This window comes from Lissotriton helveticus, chromosome 9, assembly GCF_964261635.1.
Source record: "Lissotriton helveticus chromosome 9, aLisHel1.1, whole genome shotgun sequence".
NCBI classification, from domain to species: domain Eukaryota; kingdom Metazoa; phylum Chordata; class Amphibia; order Caudata; family Salamandridae; genus Lissotriton; species Lissotriton helveticus.
Window position 1 is genome coordinate 464584382 of NC_136070.1, and position 15757 is coordinate 464600138.

Below are 15757 nucleotides of genomic sequence, written 5' to 3' on the forward strand. Positions count from 1 at the left end.
TTTTAAACCCCAAACTCCCCGCCTCGTGCCTTCCCATAGATGAACCTGGTTATGCAAAGCCCCTGCCTCTCACAGGAGCCCCTACTGATAGCATATGGGAGCAAAGGATCGGTGTAGAGAGGGTGGAAGCTTCTGTAGATCTATTTCCCTGTCAATGGATAAGAAAGAGAGGCTGTGTGTGGGATCTCCCTTGTGGCAGGTCAAAGCCCTTTCCATGTTACTAATGTGAAGGGCCATCACAATGGGAGGGCAGAAGAGGCAGTATGCCCCAGGCTTGTGATTTTTCAGGGCCCCATGCTGATGGAAGGATGGATGGCTAAATGAAAGAGAGATGGAGAGAGAAAGGGAGGATGGATGGATGACTGAAAGGGTGAATGGGTGGAAGGATGAGTGACTGGGTGGATGAATGAGTAAGTGAAAGGATGGCTGGATGGGTGAAAGGGTAGATGGCTGGATGGATGAATGGAAGAGTGGATGGATGAGTGTACGGATGGATAGGGTGAAAGGATGAATGGAGGGATGGATGAGTGAGAGGTTGAATAGGTGTAAGGATCAGTGACTGGGTGGATGAATGAGTAAGTGAAAGGCTGGCTGGATGGCTGAAAGCGTAGATGGCTGGATTGATGAGTGAATGGATGGATGAGTGGAAGAGTGGATGGATGAGCGTACGGATGGATAAGGTGAAAAGATTAATGGAGGGATGGATGAGTGAATGGGTGGATGGTGAGATAGATGATGGATAGGTACTAATATGGATGGTCACACAGATGGAAGGACAGAATGAATGGTGAAAGACTGAATGATGGATGAAAGAATGATTGCACCTTGCAACTCACTTTCTCTTAAGTACATTTTCTATGGATTGACTTTCACATTTATAAGAGTCATTGTCTCTAAATATTATGTGTGTGATGTAGCGCACTCCGACACCATGTCCTACTTACTTGGGATGAGTGGCACTATAAAAGAAATTAAATACACATGAGAGAGGGTCTATGTGAAGAGGAGGGTCACCATTGGAGTGTGGTAGCAAGGCGGGACCGGCCGGTCCAGGCATCCTGCGTTTACCTGGGAGGCTGGAAAGGTGGGGGAGGGGGAGGTTTTGTTACCACAAGAAGACTTGCACATTTGCACAAAGCTGTGTGCATACTGAAAAACCATGGTGCATAATTATTTCAACCTAATATAAACTTCTTTTCACTCGTAGTTAAGTTGTTGCCTGTTTACTTACTTCTATACTATTGCACGACCTCTTCTGATGTGTCTGTAAAACATACCTTTTGTCCTGAATTTTGATCTCCAGTCCAGAAGTTTTGTCCCGAATTTTGACCCTTTGTCCTGAATTTTTACACTTAACGTCCTGAATTTGCACCCATGCCAGTTGGTCACTCTAAGCCGATCTGAAAAGCGAAAAGCATATAAATAGATAAACAGAGATTTCAATGCCGATGACAATGCAGGGCAAATGAAATGTGCCGATATCTCGACTTCCATCGTTAGCGGTAACAGCTCTCTCCTTTTTTAGGTCGAGCGTAGCGAAGGACCTCCTCTTGTATACTTTAGTATACCTATGAATATGTGGACACGAGTCAGACGCGCGCATTTTCCATCTCGGATTTGTCCGTGTGAGCGCGCTTCTGACACTCGCTTGTTTAATGCATCTTTAATCACGCAGCGCATATTTAAAAGAGCCACAAGGTGGAGCTGTGACACTAAACAAAGAAACAAAGTTAATGGCCGATCTCAGGGATAGGACGCTATATCAGGTGATGAAGACTAACGGAAAACAGCTGTGCTCGGTTTGGAATTAAAGGAAAAATGCAAACAAACTATGCGACAAAGCACACCCAATAATATATATTTTTTAAATAGAAACGTTCACAGCAGATACCAGGATCTAACGTAGGTTCTTTTTGTACGAGATACACACTCTACCAGGTGGCGCAGCGCGTACCATTGAAATACTCAGACAGAAAGTTAATATGCAAACTCTTCTTTCTTGCATTGTGTAAAGTGAGAAGGAACGGAAAATAAATGGTAAAACTATAGTTATAAACATCAGAAATGTTGAGATAAAATAGGAGAGCGCACCGTCCTCTGACTTTGAAATGGGTTCTTTTTGGGCGGGTATGCACATGCGCACAAACAACAACAGTGAAGTCAGTGACTGCAGTGGGCACACTGTCCCAAACAGTATACTGTGGTGGGCGGAAACAAAATATGAATGATAATTTAACAGACTAATCGGTGAAGCCACTGGCCTATAAAGCCCCTCTATGTATGTGTGTGCAATTTTAATGATATAAAAAAAATGGTCTTGGCTAACGCCACACCTGAAAACAGCTGGAACTCAAGGGATAATACAGAAAACAAGCAGTGGGAAATACAATAGGTCTGGCTTATTTTAGGTGTCAAGGCTAGTTCGAACTCTGGCATGTGATGTCAGCCCTCGTCAACGGACAATGGTGCAGCCTTTCTCCCTAGCAACTCGTTACTGCTTTTTACACTCTCATAAGCCCCTTTTCCCTTGTGTTCCCTTCTCTCTTCTATTATTCCTGTGCCCTCTCACACATGCAGGCTATGTGTCCCTGTCCTGTCACTGTCTCTTCCCTTTCTCTCTTCTTGCAACCCTCTCTTCATCCGCTCCCCATGTCAGACTGCTCTCATTATCCCATTATAACTGTTTCCTCAATATTCTCCATCTCCCACTCCCTTCCCCACTGTCTTCCCCTTCCTTTGTCGCTGTCGTCCCCTCTCCTTGTCTCTCTTTCACTATTACCTTCCCAATTTTCGTTTCTCTATCTGCCTGCCGTCTCCCCACCCGACTTTCCAATTCTCTCATTTCCCTCTCTTTCTCTCTCTATCCTAGTCTCGACACCGTGTCGTCTATGTGTCTCTCTTACCGCCTCTTCTCGTTTCTTTTCCATTTTCTGGTTTCACTTCTCTCTCTTGCTCCATTTATTTTCTTCTCACTATCTCTTCCCTCCTTTCTGCTCTCACTATCTCTTCTCTCCTTTCTACTCTCACTCTCCTCTTCCACCTCTCTTTCGTACTTGCTGTTTGCCTCACACATTCTCCTCTTCCCTCTCCCACGGCTCGCTCTTAGTTCCACTTCTCTTTCCTTTCTTGCATTTCTCGTTCCCTCACTTCATTCTCAGTAGTTAATCTTCTTTTGTGCCAAATCTCTCTCACAGTCATCTCTCTTATCTCTGTTAATCCCTCACCCTCACTCCCCCTCACCCTCACACACCCTCACACACCCTCACACCCTCACACACCTCACACACCCTCACACACCTCACACCCTCACACACCCTCACACCCCCTCACCCCTCACCCTCACACCCCACCCCCTCACACCCCCTCACCCTCACCCCCCTTCACCCTCGTCCCCTCACCCTCGTCCCCTCACCCTCCTCACACTCACACACCTTCACACACCCTCACTCACCCTCACTCACCCTCACTCACCCTCATACCCCCTCACCCTCTCACCTCCTCACCCCCTCACCCTCACACCCCTTCACCCTCTCACCCTCACACCCCCTCACCCTCACACCCCCTTACCCTCACACCCCCTTACCCTCACACCCCCTTACCCTCACACGTCCTCACCCTCACACACCCTCACCTCCTCTAACCCTCACACACCCTCACTCACCCTCACACCCTCACCCTCACACACCCTCACACCCTCACACACCCTCACCCTCACACCCCCTCACCCTCACACACCCTCACTCTCACACCCTCACACCCCCTCACCCTCACTCACCCTCACACACACTCACACACCCTCACCAGCATAGCATATCAAAACATAGCATAACAAAACAAAGCATAGGATAGCAAAACATAGCATAACAAAACAAAACATAGCATAACAAAACACAACAAAACATAGCATAGCATAACAAAACATGGCATAACAAAACAAAGCATAGCATAACATAACAAAGCATAGCAAAACAAAACCTAGCCTAGTAGAATAAAACATAGCATAGCATAACAAAACACAACAAAACATAGCAGAACAAAACATAACATAACATAAAACAAAGCATAGCATAACAAAACATAGCATAACAAAACCTAGCAAAAGACAACAAAACATAGCATAGCATAACAAAACACAACAAAACATAGCATACATAACAAAACATAGAATTGCAAATCATAGCAAAACATAGCATAACCAAACACAACATAGCATAACAAAACACAACACAACATAGCATAACAAAACAAAGCTTAGCATAGCATAACAAAACATAGCATAACAAAGCATAGCATAGCATAACAAAACATAGCATAACAAAACATAGCATAGCAAAACAAAGCATAGCATAATAAAACACAACACAAAATAGCGTAGCATAACAAAACACAGTATAGCATAACAAAGCATAGTATAGCGAAACACAACAAAACATAGCATAGCATAACAAAACACAACAAAACATAGCAAGCATAACAAAACAAAGCACAGGATAGCAAAGCTAAACATAGCATAGCATAACAAAACATAGCATAACATAACAAAAGATAGCATAACAAAACACAACAACACATATCATAACATAACATAGCAAAACACAACACATAGCAAAACAATACATATAATAGCATAGCAAAACCTAGCATACCAAACACAACAAAACATAGCATAGCATATCATAACAAAACATAGCATAGCAAAACACAGCATAGCATAGCAAAGCATAGCATAGCATAACAAAACATAGCATAACATAACAAAACACAGCATAGCATAGCATAACATAACAAATCAAAGCATAGGATAGCAAAACATAGCATAGCATAACAAAACAAAACATAGGATAGCAAAACAAAACATAGCATAGCATACAGCATCACTCTGCACTACCACAGCATCACTCAGGGGCACAACAACATCACTATGCGCTACCACAGCATCACTGAACGCCACAGCATCACTCGTTCGCCATCACAACATCAGTCAGCGCCACCACAGCATCAATCCGTGCAACCATTCAACAACACATGGTTCAAATATGTTCTCTCAATGTTTCAAGCTTTATTACAAATGTAACAAAAAAATGTTAATATTTCACTTCTGTTCTTGGGTTTTCGTCACAATAAAATACACTGAACATAATCTTCGCAAAAGTTATTCACAAAAGTTTAAGCTATTGACATAAATTACAATAGCTTTTATTTAAGTATTAATTATAAAAAACATTTAAAGCCATTGTTATTTGTAATATCAATACATTTAAGTCACGTAAATACAACACATATAGCATTACAAATGCTATAGGTGTCACATTTGCGAAAGTTAAAGCTCTTGGCATTGTAAATGACAAAGCTATTCATTTCGCTATTTTCAAAACCAATACAAATACAAAATGTGTTATTTACAATACCAATAGCTCAAACTTTCCTAATGCGAGACCTATTGCATTGCAAATGCTTGTTCTGGCACTTGTAGTTTTGCTTTACTAGTTTTAAAAGCAACATTCTGGCACGGCACGTAAATAAAAAAAAGCGTAAAAATCCGGTCTGTGTGAGCCTTAAATCACACTAAAAATGGGGCAAGTACACGCTTTCTGAATACACCGCACTTCGTGTTGTGCCCAGGATGACGCAGGTGCCTTTGCTGGAGAGTTTGACGTGTGTCTCACCAGTGTCCCTGTTTAGGGCGTCTGTGCTTGCACTCCCGCCCTCTCTGAGCTCACGGCTTGCCGTTGCACAATCCCTGCCCACACACAACCTTGGCTGCCGCCTCTGTGTGTACAGGTGAGCTCTGGGAGTGAACCTGCCAGAAGATGAAATCATGAAACCCGGGCCTCCCCGTGCCCCGTCTGAGGGCGGGGCCGCCGGTGACGTCACTAACCTGCGAGAAGGGACAGGATAGGAGCAGCAGCAGCCCAGAGCCAGCAGCACGCAGCCCGGCTCGGGAGCCGCAGCCAGCTGCAGGAGAGCAGGGGGAAAGCGGAAGGCTCACCTGCCAGGGCCGCCTGGATAACCACAGCCCAGGAGCACCGGCAGAGGTGAGAGCGCAGGTCCGGGCATGGGGGCCGCACGGACGGAGGAGCGGAGGTACTGCTGAAAGGGGCGCAGGCACCAGCTGATTCCCGAGGCTCACGCTGCGGCCTCCGCTCTCAGCAGGGCCCGGTACTCCCCCCCCCGCCCCCTTCTCTACGCTGTCAGACAAGCTGCTTGCCCACCGGTTCACGGAGGCACAATGTATGGCTGAGTGCACCTCCCCTGCGCGGCGGTCTGCACGCTGGACGCCATGGAGAGGGGGAGGAGGCCACTGACTACAATTATCAGCCATAGCAGATAATCCTCCCCCAATCCTGGGATCTGTCGTGAGAAGGGAGGTTTGTCCAGGGACATGCACAGAGCACAGGAATGATGTATCATTCTTCGTATATTTCCATTTGATGGGATCCTGGCCCAGAGTCTGCTTTGGATAACTGACTGCAGTGATACGTTTTGTGCATTTTCTTCATAAGCGCACGGGATTTGAAGGATCTCTGTACTCTTTGCTCATTCGCGGTGTGTTAGGGTCCCTCTCTGTGCAGTTCCGGGTGTTTCAGTGCTGTAAGGTTTTGTATACAGTGACTCCGAATAATAAATACACAATAAAGGGAGCTCGTGAATGTTTACGCATTACGTTTATGAGCGGTTGTATATATATATATCTCACAGCTTTTATGCCAAGGTCTCTCGTATAATTTTCTTTCCTCGTGACATGGGAGTGCCGGTGGGCTCATGCCCAATTGCTCTCTTTGGAATATAGATGAACTTGCTTTTTCTGTGGCCTTTCATTGGGTTGTGAGCGCATGTATATTTCTCCTTGTTTTATTTTGATGTTACTCCTTAATTTATTGCTTCACAGTTCTTATATGCTTCTGCACCTTAAGCCAACCAGATCACTGTTGTAGACAAAAGCACTGCCATGTATATTTGTTATCCCCTGCCCATGGGGCCTTAGCTTTGGTGTATCTGTCCACCCTAGCCTATAGGATACCTCCTTTTGTATATCTGTTCCCTCAGTCCATGGGTTTGCTGTCCTTGTATATCCCTCGAGTTGAGCGCTCGTTTGAGATGGCCACAGTTCATAATACAGGATGTGGAGGTATCCTTATTCATGATTATATATTTTTTGGCTTGCCATACGCTTTTCTGCATACTAAATTATTAATTATCATAACCAGGCAGGCTTTATGCCCGGCCACCATACCCCTTTGCTGTATCTTTGTAGTCACTGAATGCAACCTCAATTTGCGTTTCTACCTTTTGCTCATTGTGAGTTTCATTCTATTTTGACTACTTATGTTTACTGCATTTTCTGTAACCTGGTTCTTTTTTCCCTGTTTCACCTTCCTTTGTACATGTGAGTATAGCATGGTGTGTTCTCACCTCATGTATGCTTTCACTGAGTCTCCCAATGTTCTATATCACTGCTTCCCAAACTTTTTAGTACAACAACCCAATTGTCAGAACGACAACCCTCCCAGCTTTAATGGGTATGAGGCAGGCAATTTAACAATTTTTTTTGATGCAACTTCAGCATTGAGTGGTAGCATACTATCATTTACAGCTAACAACATTTTCCATTGAAATGGCCACTAAATTCGCACAGACCTATAGATTTCCTGATAAAGCTATATTTCACACAAAGGCTAATGTGTGGACATCAGTGACTATCATTTGTGCATCACCAAGTGAAGTATCTTGATTTGTTTTGATCCTATTCAAATCTTTGTTTCCATCACATTTCGGAATTGCAAAAACAATGAGCTTCATTTTTGCTTTCCTAACTGCTGAATATGGACAGATCATCTACAGGTATTAACATTTTGTTCTTTCACAAAAAATGACATCCCCACAGCCTTTTGTTTCATATTCTGTGTACCCCAAAAAGATTGTCACATATTTAACTTACTTTTCTTTCTCTGACTGCAATTTGAGAAGAGTTTGTAAATAGCAATCCCCATGTTAACTCCTTGCATGCTGGTGACGAACCCCAGCCGTCACGCTCCGCGGTGCTCGTGTGCGGATGACGGCTGGGGTTCGTCGCAGCCCCGCCCTGTTCGTTTGTTTACCGCACAGCGGCGGAAACGGGCCAGCATCGAAGGGGTTAAATAAATAAGCAGCAATTTGTCAGACGATATAGGCTGATGTTTGACTTGTTCCTTTGAAGCGCAGCAAATGTGACAAAGGAAATACAGAATTGAAAGGCCTCTTTATTTTTTGCTTGGACTTTCACGCCTCACCAAAAATCGACTTGCCACCCACGGGTTGGGAAACACTGCTCTATATTGATCTTTTTCTTTCTTTTTTTTTTTCCTTTTGTTTAGCTTACTCATGCTCTTCATATTGTTTAAGTCCTGACACTCCAGTTCACTCAGTTTATCAATGTAATGAGATTGAAACATTGTTAACTTTGTAATTTACTTATCCTTTCTGCCATTATATATTGTACATGGTCTTGTGTGTGTGCCATACGTATATGCCATTTATTAATATTGATGTGTCAAATTTTTGGGCACCAAGGACACTTACCTCACTGACGCTCATTTCTGTTGAATATTTTTGAACTCATGATTGTTTTTAGGTCTCGCGACCTGCGGTGCACTGCGTAGCAGTGCTCACGCAAGTTGCTTGAGCTATAGTAATCAAATAACGGGGATTGTGAGCTGACCTAGGAATCGCACACGCTCGTGCATGTGCGTTTCCTTTTAAGCTCCCCCAATGGCCTTTTGTGTGCGTCTTATTGTAAAAGACTGCACGCAATTGGCCCGAAGCACGCGCATAGCTCCTCCCATGGCCTATTGGTGTCTATTACGCGCTCCAAGGCCGTGGGAGGAGCTATGATTGTGCCCACACAGGCGTGACATGCGCGCCACTTGTTTATTCTGGTTGCAATTTGTGGCAGAATTTAGAAAGGGCACCCCAAGAGGACAGGCGGTGCACGGTATGCGCCCAAGATGAAAAGGAAACATGTTTCACAAGCATGTCGAAGATGGACACACTGATGATGCAGGATTCGTTATGGTGAAGTCACATAAAATAATTAAATGGATATGTGCGCATTCTCGGGAATTCAATCAAGAATACAACACATTCCAAATCGAAAGCGTTTTGCCCACCTTGCTTCTGGACACGCATTCCCTGCATGTATTTCTTGCGGTATTAAATACATAGAATGCGTTCCCCTCTCTGTCAACTTCAGCGGCTTGGAACTGCCAAAAGTATGTTAAATCATGTGGATTTTTAAAATCCAGATGCGACCGTCACGGGAGAGGTTGATTCTTCTCTTGGACTTAAAATCCACCCTGTCCCCGGAACAGGCAAATATGCCGACCAGACAATATCCAGCAAAGTTTCTGTGCACATCACTTAATCTCCCCGTGCCTACCACAAATTAATGTCCCCTGTCGTTCTGTAATTGAACTGCGCTCCAATACCTTCGGGTCGAGTTCATGGTATATAAACAAGCATTTGCAATGCAATAGTTCTCGCATTATTTAAGTTTGAGCTATTGGTGTTGCATTATTTTTAGCAATGCCAATAGCTCAAACTTTAATAATGCGAGACCTATTGCATTGCAAATGCTTGTTTCTATTGTTAAAACTTTATAATACAAATTTTTTATTTCTTATGATTTTGAACGACGGACCATTGTTTAAACTAAAATATATATATCTCCATCCTTTAGTGAAACCTCCCCACACTGGGAAAGAAGCACAGCGGTACACCAACTTCTTAGACTTCTGTTTGTTTATTCAATGGAACAACGCGTTTCGGCTACAGGCATAGCCTTTGTCAAGTTAGCGTACAAGCTCCCATTATGCAAACATAAAGGTTTTTGTTCATAGACATAGAAGTTGTAACTTAAAACTCATACTATTCCATGATTTCATCCTAAAATTAATTCAGACCTCTAATCAACTTCACCGTTCTAAATATAGTGAAAAATTTCCAAGGAAATGCAAATTATTTGAAATTAACATTGCATACTTTCTCGAGTGGGCAGCATAGATATGGAAAACATACTGTTGGCAAGCAGTGCTAGTTGACAGCATCCTTGTGACCCAGCAAGTTCATTTAAAATGTTATGATACTTCAACCTCATAACGGAAGAATATTATTTGTTATTGCAAAACAAGGAAAAATATTATTTGTTATTGCAAAACAAGGAATTCAAGACAATAAAATTATCATGAAACAAATTATGGCCATCCTGTTAGAATCCAGGCCTTTCCATTTGCCACATTCATCATGTCATACTCCTAATTTAGATTACATTTGACAATATTAAAAAAGTAACATTCCATAAATCAGATTTGTTTTTTTCGTATTCATTTTCTTCATCTAAGGTCCGCTGACCGTATTTCATATGTGGTTAGGGGAACAAAGTAAGCTAATCAATGGTGCATAATATGAAATTAATGTGAAACTAATAAATTGTAATGCAGGTACTCTCCACATGTACCCACTGAAAATTCTATACAAGGCCCTATTAAAAATCAGTAGGATCAAACCCGGAGTTGCACTATTTGGTGGAAAGAAGAGCGAACGCCCCCCCCCACCCAAAAAACCTTATGCAGGAATATGGGAGGAATTGGGGTAACAGCACCACACACAGAGGCTAACTGGAGAAGGAAACATCCGAGCCAACTAGGTTCATAACCACTTAGAACAACAAATCATAAATGGTCAGAGACTCCTTGGAATCTTATCAAGGTCGATCCAGTGATAGGGAAATACCTTGGGTAGTAACCTGCCATCATATACAAGAACCCAAAGCAATCCGGCATAGTAGTACATAGCCATCTAAAACCTAAGGCCAAATCGACCACGTGGCTTAGGACAGTGACCGGATTTAGAAAATGTAACTCATTCAAAGCCTGTAAATCAAGCACCAACTGTGACTATTATGACTTACCAACTGGACGAAGATGCAAAATCAGGAAGTTTATAACATGCACCACAGATATTGTGGTGTATACTGTGACGTGCATGTGCAATGTGAAATATTTAGGAATCACTAAGTTGCAGGTCAAAAATACAATTCTAGAACACATCTTGGCCATAAAGAATAATGACTCCAGTTAGCCGGTAGTCAAACGGTTTCATCTGACGCACAATGGGGATAAAACCCTTCCGAGATACGTTGGTATAGTCTGAGTGGACAAAAACGTGAGAGGAGGAGATTGCGAAAAATAACTGCGACTCCTGGAATCCGTTACATCATTGAACTCAGCACTAAAGTCCCTTATGGTCACAACAGCGGCCAGGAGTTTGCAGTACACTTCGGTATCTAAGACTCCATATTGAAATATAAACTTGCCTCACCGCTTCATAACTCCACATGGAGTATACAGCTTGTAGGTATTTTAATCATGTAGTTAAAAAAAAACATTCCAAACATGCTTCTTCACTCCTCACACTAGCAATTTACACATTTTTGCACTTATCCCCTCAGTAACAAATATAATGAAATATTCATTTAAATATATTAGCTATCAGGCCCTCAAACTATATCTTGATCAGATAGACATTTGCAGGGTATTTTACCTTGCAATATGCTCGGATGACTGCATCACCTTGGAGCTATATAGCAAGAAGTAACAGTGATGTATTTATACACTTTTAGATTTCATTACAGATGCGATTTGATGGATATGGCTAAAGAATTGTAGATAGTCCACCTGAACACGTTTGGGGACTGGGAGTCAAATAATTCTGTATGTACAAGGTTGGGGCATATGGAGAGCACCAGCATTTACCTTTATTAGTTTCACACTAATTTCATATTCTGCACTATTGATTAGCTTACTTTGTTCCCCATGCGACATATGAAATATGGGTAGCAGAATTTAGATGGAGAAAATGAATACATGAAAAACAAGATTAATGAAATGCTACATTTTTTTAAAATATTATCAAATATAATCAAAATTCGGAGTACGACATGATGAATGTGGCAAATAGGTAGGCCTGGATTCCAACAGGATGGTCATAGGTTTAATGATCATTTTATTTTCTTTAAAGTCCTCATTACAATACCAAATAATATTTTTCTATTATAAGGTTTAAGTATGATATATTGAATGAACTTGCTGGGTCACAAAGATGCTGACAACTAGCATTCCTTGCCAACAGTATGTTTTCCATGTCTATGCTGCTCACTGGAGAAAGTATGCAATGTTAATTTCCAATAATTAGAATCTCCTTGGCTTTCTTTAGTTGTATGTAGAATACAGAAGTTCATTAGAGATGTGAATTAATTTTAGAATGAAGTCATGGAGTTGAACGATTTTTAAGTTACAACTTATATGTCTATGAACCAAAACCTTCATGTTTTCGTGATGGGAGCTTGTACGCTAACCTGAGAGAGGCAATGCCAGTATCCGAATGGCGGAATAAACAAGCCGAAGTCTAAGGAGTTGGTGTGCCGCTGTGCTTCTTTCCTGCTGGAGGGAGGTTTAACTAAAGGATAATATGGATGGGTCCAAGCTGTCATGGCACTGGCTTAGTGAGCTGCAATCATGGAAACTGAACATATATATATATATATATATATATGTATCCCAGCTCCCTTGCAATTTCAGGTTTACTCTTGTGCTTCTTTGACCCTTTATTATCTGTCAGCTTCCATTCATGAGATCAGTTAGCTTGTATATTTGTCCCCCATATTCCAAGGGATCAATGCACTTGTCAGTGAGATGCCTACTCTTGTTTATATCCTTATCTGCCCTCCTGCGCCCAAACGATCACTGTGCTGTTATATTTGTATGATGCTGCTCATGGGATCGCTGCAGTCATATATCTGCCCTCCACAATCAGCAGCATTGCAGCACGTGTAAATTTGTCCTCCACTGTGGGATCTCCGCACTTGTATATTTGTCTTCGTCAGTCCAACAGATCATTGTGCGTGCTTGTCTGTCATAAAATGTCAGTCATTGGATCTATAGTTGAAATACATATAAAGTTAACTCCAAAAACTACTGACATTGCCCGATTCTAGTGGCCAGCATCACTGGACAGATATTTACTTCAAAGCCTACTTCAGTGGAAAGAACCATAAGTATGGGTAATTGGTGACGATAACCATAGATGGTGAATATCAATACAGTGGCGTGGAATTTGTATTGCCCAACATCCAGGAAAACACAACATTTGTTTTTGTTCACTGGACAAGTAGGCCCAACCCCCTGCAGCACAAACCATTTGGCTGCTAGTTTACAGTACCAGGATATGGATCTGTGAAAGAGGATTATTTCCCACCAAGGGAAGATTTGTGTCCCTATATACAAGTTAAACTTGTACATATGATTCATTAATGCAAAGGCTTTACTTTTAGGGAGGGTGTTCTTAATTAAATTATGTTACCCGAGCCCCCATTTCTGATAGTGGTTTCAGTGCGCCTAAAATCTAAAAAAATAAAATAAAAAATAGAGCCTATGTGTGAAGAGAGCCAAGCATGTTTTCTTATTCCTCAAATATTTTGGTTTTTCTATGCATGTATATTTGATTATATCGTAGTACTTGGGCTGCAGGCAATTTGTATGAATTCTTTATTGTTCACTGCCTGCTACTAACTTTTTTTTAAGCCAAGTTTTTGAAACTTGATTTACAGTGTATTCTTTGAGTTTTAACTGACACCTGAATTTGTGCAAGTCGACTCGAGTTTACCCAAACCTACAATACTTTTTTGAAAAATAAATATTCCCACCTAAATGCTATAGGTGTGTCAATACTATGTCAAACAATTCTAGAAATGTTTACAGTGACAACACTTCGTTTTTAGGTTGACTAGGATATTAAATATTGATCACCAAAGGTGATGTCAACAAACCTGTAGTCCATATTATTTACTTGATTCTCTATTGGTCATGTCTTGCGACATTTGTGTACGGCATTGCCTTGGTTTATAGAGCTTTTGTGTCACAAGGGACAATCAAAGAAATAGTGGCAGTCAATGCATGGTTATAGTCACTATAAAGCAAATACAGTCTCTGCTAGTCTACACTGTCTTCTCCATTGTGTTGCTAAAATAGGTATCTGTATAATGTGGGTCACTTTATCATGGGGTTCTCCTATCTAGTACGCAATGCACAGCTATAGACCTATTCTAGGATAGGATACAGACAATCTGTACTATGGATGGAAATAGTAGAAGCACTGTTGATTTTCTTCATTTTAATTTCAGACCCTCTGGCCACATAGGGTCCTTTGTAACCAGTCTCCTGAAGAATGCACCAGACCAACTCTGTTGGCAATAATTTGGGCAGATAAACACATTGACTTATTAGTAATGAAGAGTCCAGCATAGTGACTCTCTTGCTTGTAATCGTGTGAATAAGAGACACAAATAAAAGAATCCATGTCTGCTCCTGTACATCTTTATTAGCGTGTGGGGCTGTCAGTATTCGACACATACCTACATGGAGTTCTTCATAATATACGAGTCCTTATTGGATAAATATGAATTCGTTTAGAGTAGGGAGAGTCAACTGTGCTGTCTTGACTAGATTGACTGACACATGACGAAGACATGCATGCCATAGCCACCTTCCCCACTGCTAGTTGGGAGAAACCTATGGTGAAGGATGTAACACTAAATATGGGTGTGGAGTGGGTGCCTAATAGCAACATGACGTAGGACAGTGGTGACTAATATAGCAACTCTGTTTATTTTAGGTTGATTATACCTTTGAATGTCTCACTTTAGTTGATATTCAGTGTCACCCAGTCTCTACTTGTATGGGATTGTATAATTGGCAGGTTTCTTAATGTCTTAATACAACTTCTTTCCCATGATTCTTTTTTTGTAATTTAATTGAGTCCACATATTCAATATGATCTTTAGCTATGGCATTTTATCTCATTGTTTTCTTCCTGAAATTTCCACCCCGTTAGTTGACCGTTCCACTTCCTGACTATTTCCTGCGTGTGTGTGCCCCAAGTGTTTCTCCTTCAGTCCACACCAAATTATCGCCATGATACATACCAGTCTATATGCTGTTCTTTTTCTTTTTGACCACCAATCCCTTCACATCCATTCTTTAAAAAAAACAAAAACATTTTTATTAAACATTTTGCATAATATTTTGTGTCTCTCAGTACAAACCCCCCAGTTCCACCCCCTTTGCACATGTGCTTCTTAGTATTACTGATCTTGAGGTACCATTCGTCCTCAATTGTTCATGCACCAGTATCAGATTCGGAGTCTTCCAACGGGGGAGGTTCACATATATTGCCCCGATAGGTGTTCCAGCCCCCCCCCCACCCCCCCAAGACCTTCTCCCAATTTTTTTTTCAGACACCCTCTGTGAACATATACTGACTTTTCCGCCATCCTTGCCATGTCCATGTCTTTGCACCATTGATTGAGGGCGGGACTAACCCTGGATCCCAGCGTTGTGCAATATTCCTTTTTGCTACCGTCATGCCTACATTTACCCAGTCATGTGCACTTGTATTTAGGTCCGTCGTCTCGCAGATATTAAGCAGATAGCATCTCGGGTCTGGCAGTATGGTGACATGTGTGACCTGGGAGAGTGTTTGCATCACCGCCTTCCAGTAGTATACCATCTTGGGACACAGCCAAATAGTATGGTAGAACGTGCCTGCCTCCCCGCATTGTCTGAGACAGAGTGGTGTGTCTGCACGATATATCTTATGCAGGAGTGCCCTAGTGTAGTATGTGCTGTGTAGAATTTTCAGTTGTACTAATCTAAGTCTTGATGGA

General features: G+C 42.0%; 1 protein-coding gene across 2 annotated transcripts in view; it reads left to right on the forward strand.

Annotated features, from left to right (window-relative positions):
• Positions 1 to 5872: 5872 nt before the first annotated feature.
• CEP170B (centrosomal protein 170B) overlaps positions 5873 to 15757 on the forward strand; it is a 420899-nt gene continuing 411014 nt past the window's right edge. Inside the window, exon 1 of one of the 2 annotated variants that reach the window (XM_078660287.1) lies at positions 5873 to 6035. The gene's annotated coding sequence lies outside the window, so the exon portion shown is untranslated. The remainder of the gene's footprint in view (positions 6036 to 15757) is intronic. The other variant, XM_078660288.1, reaches the window with a different exon arrangement.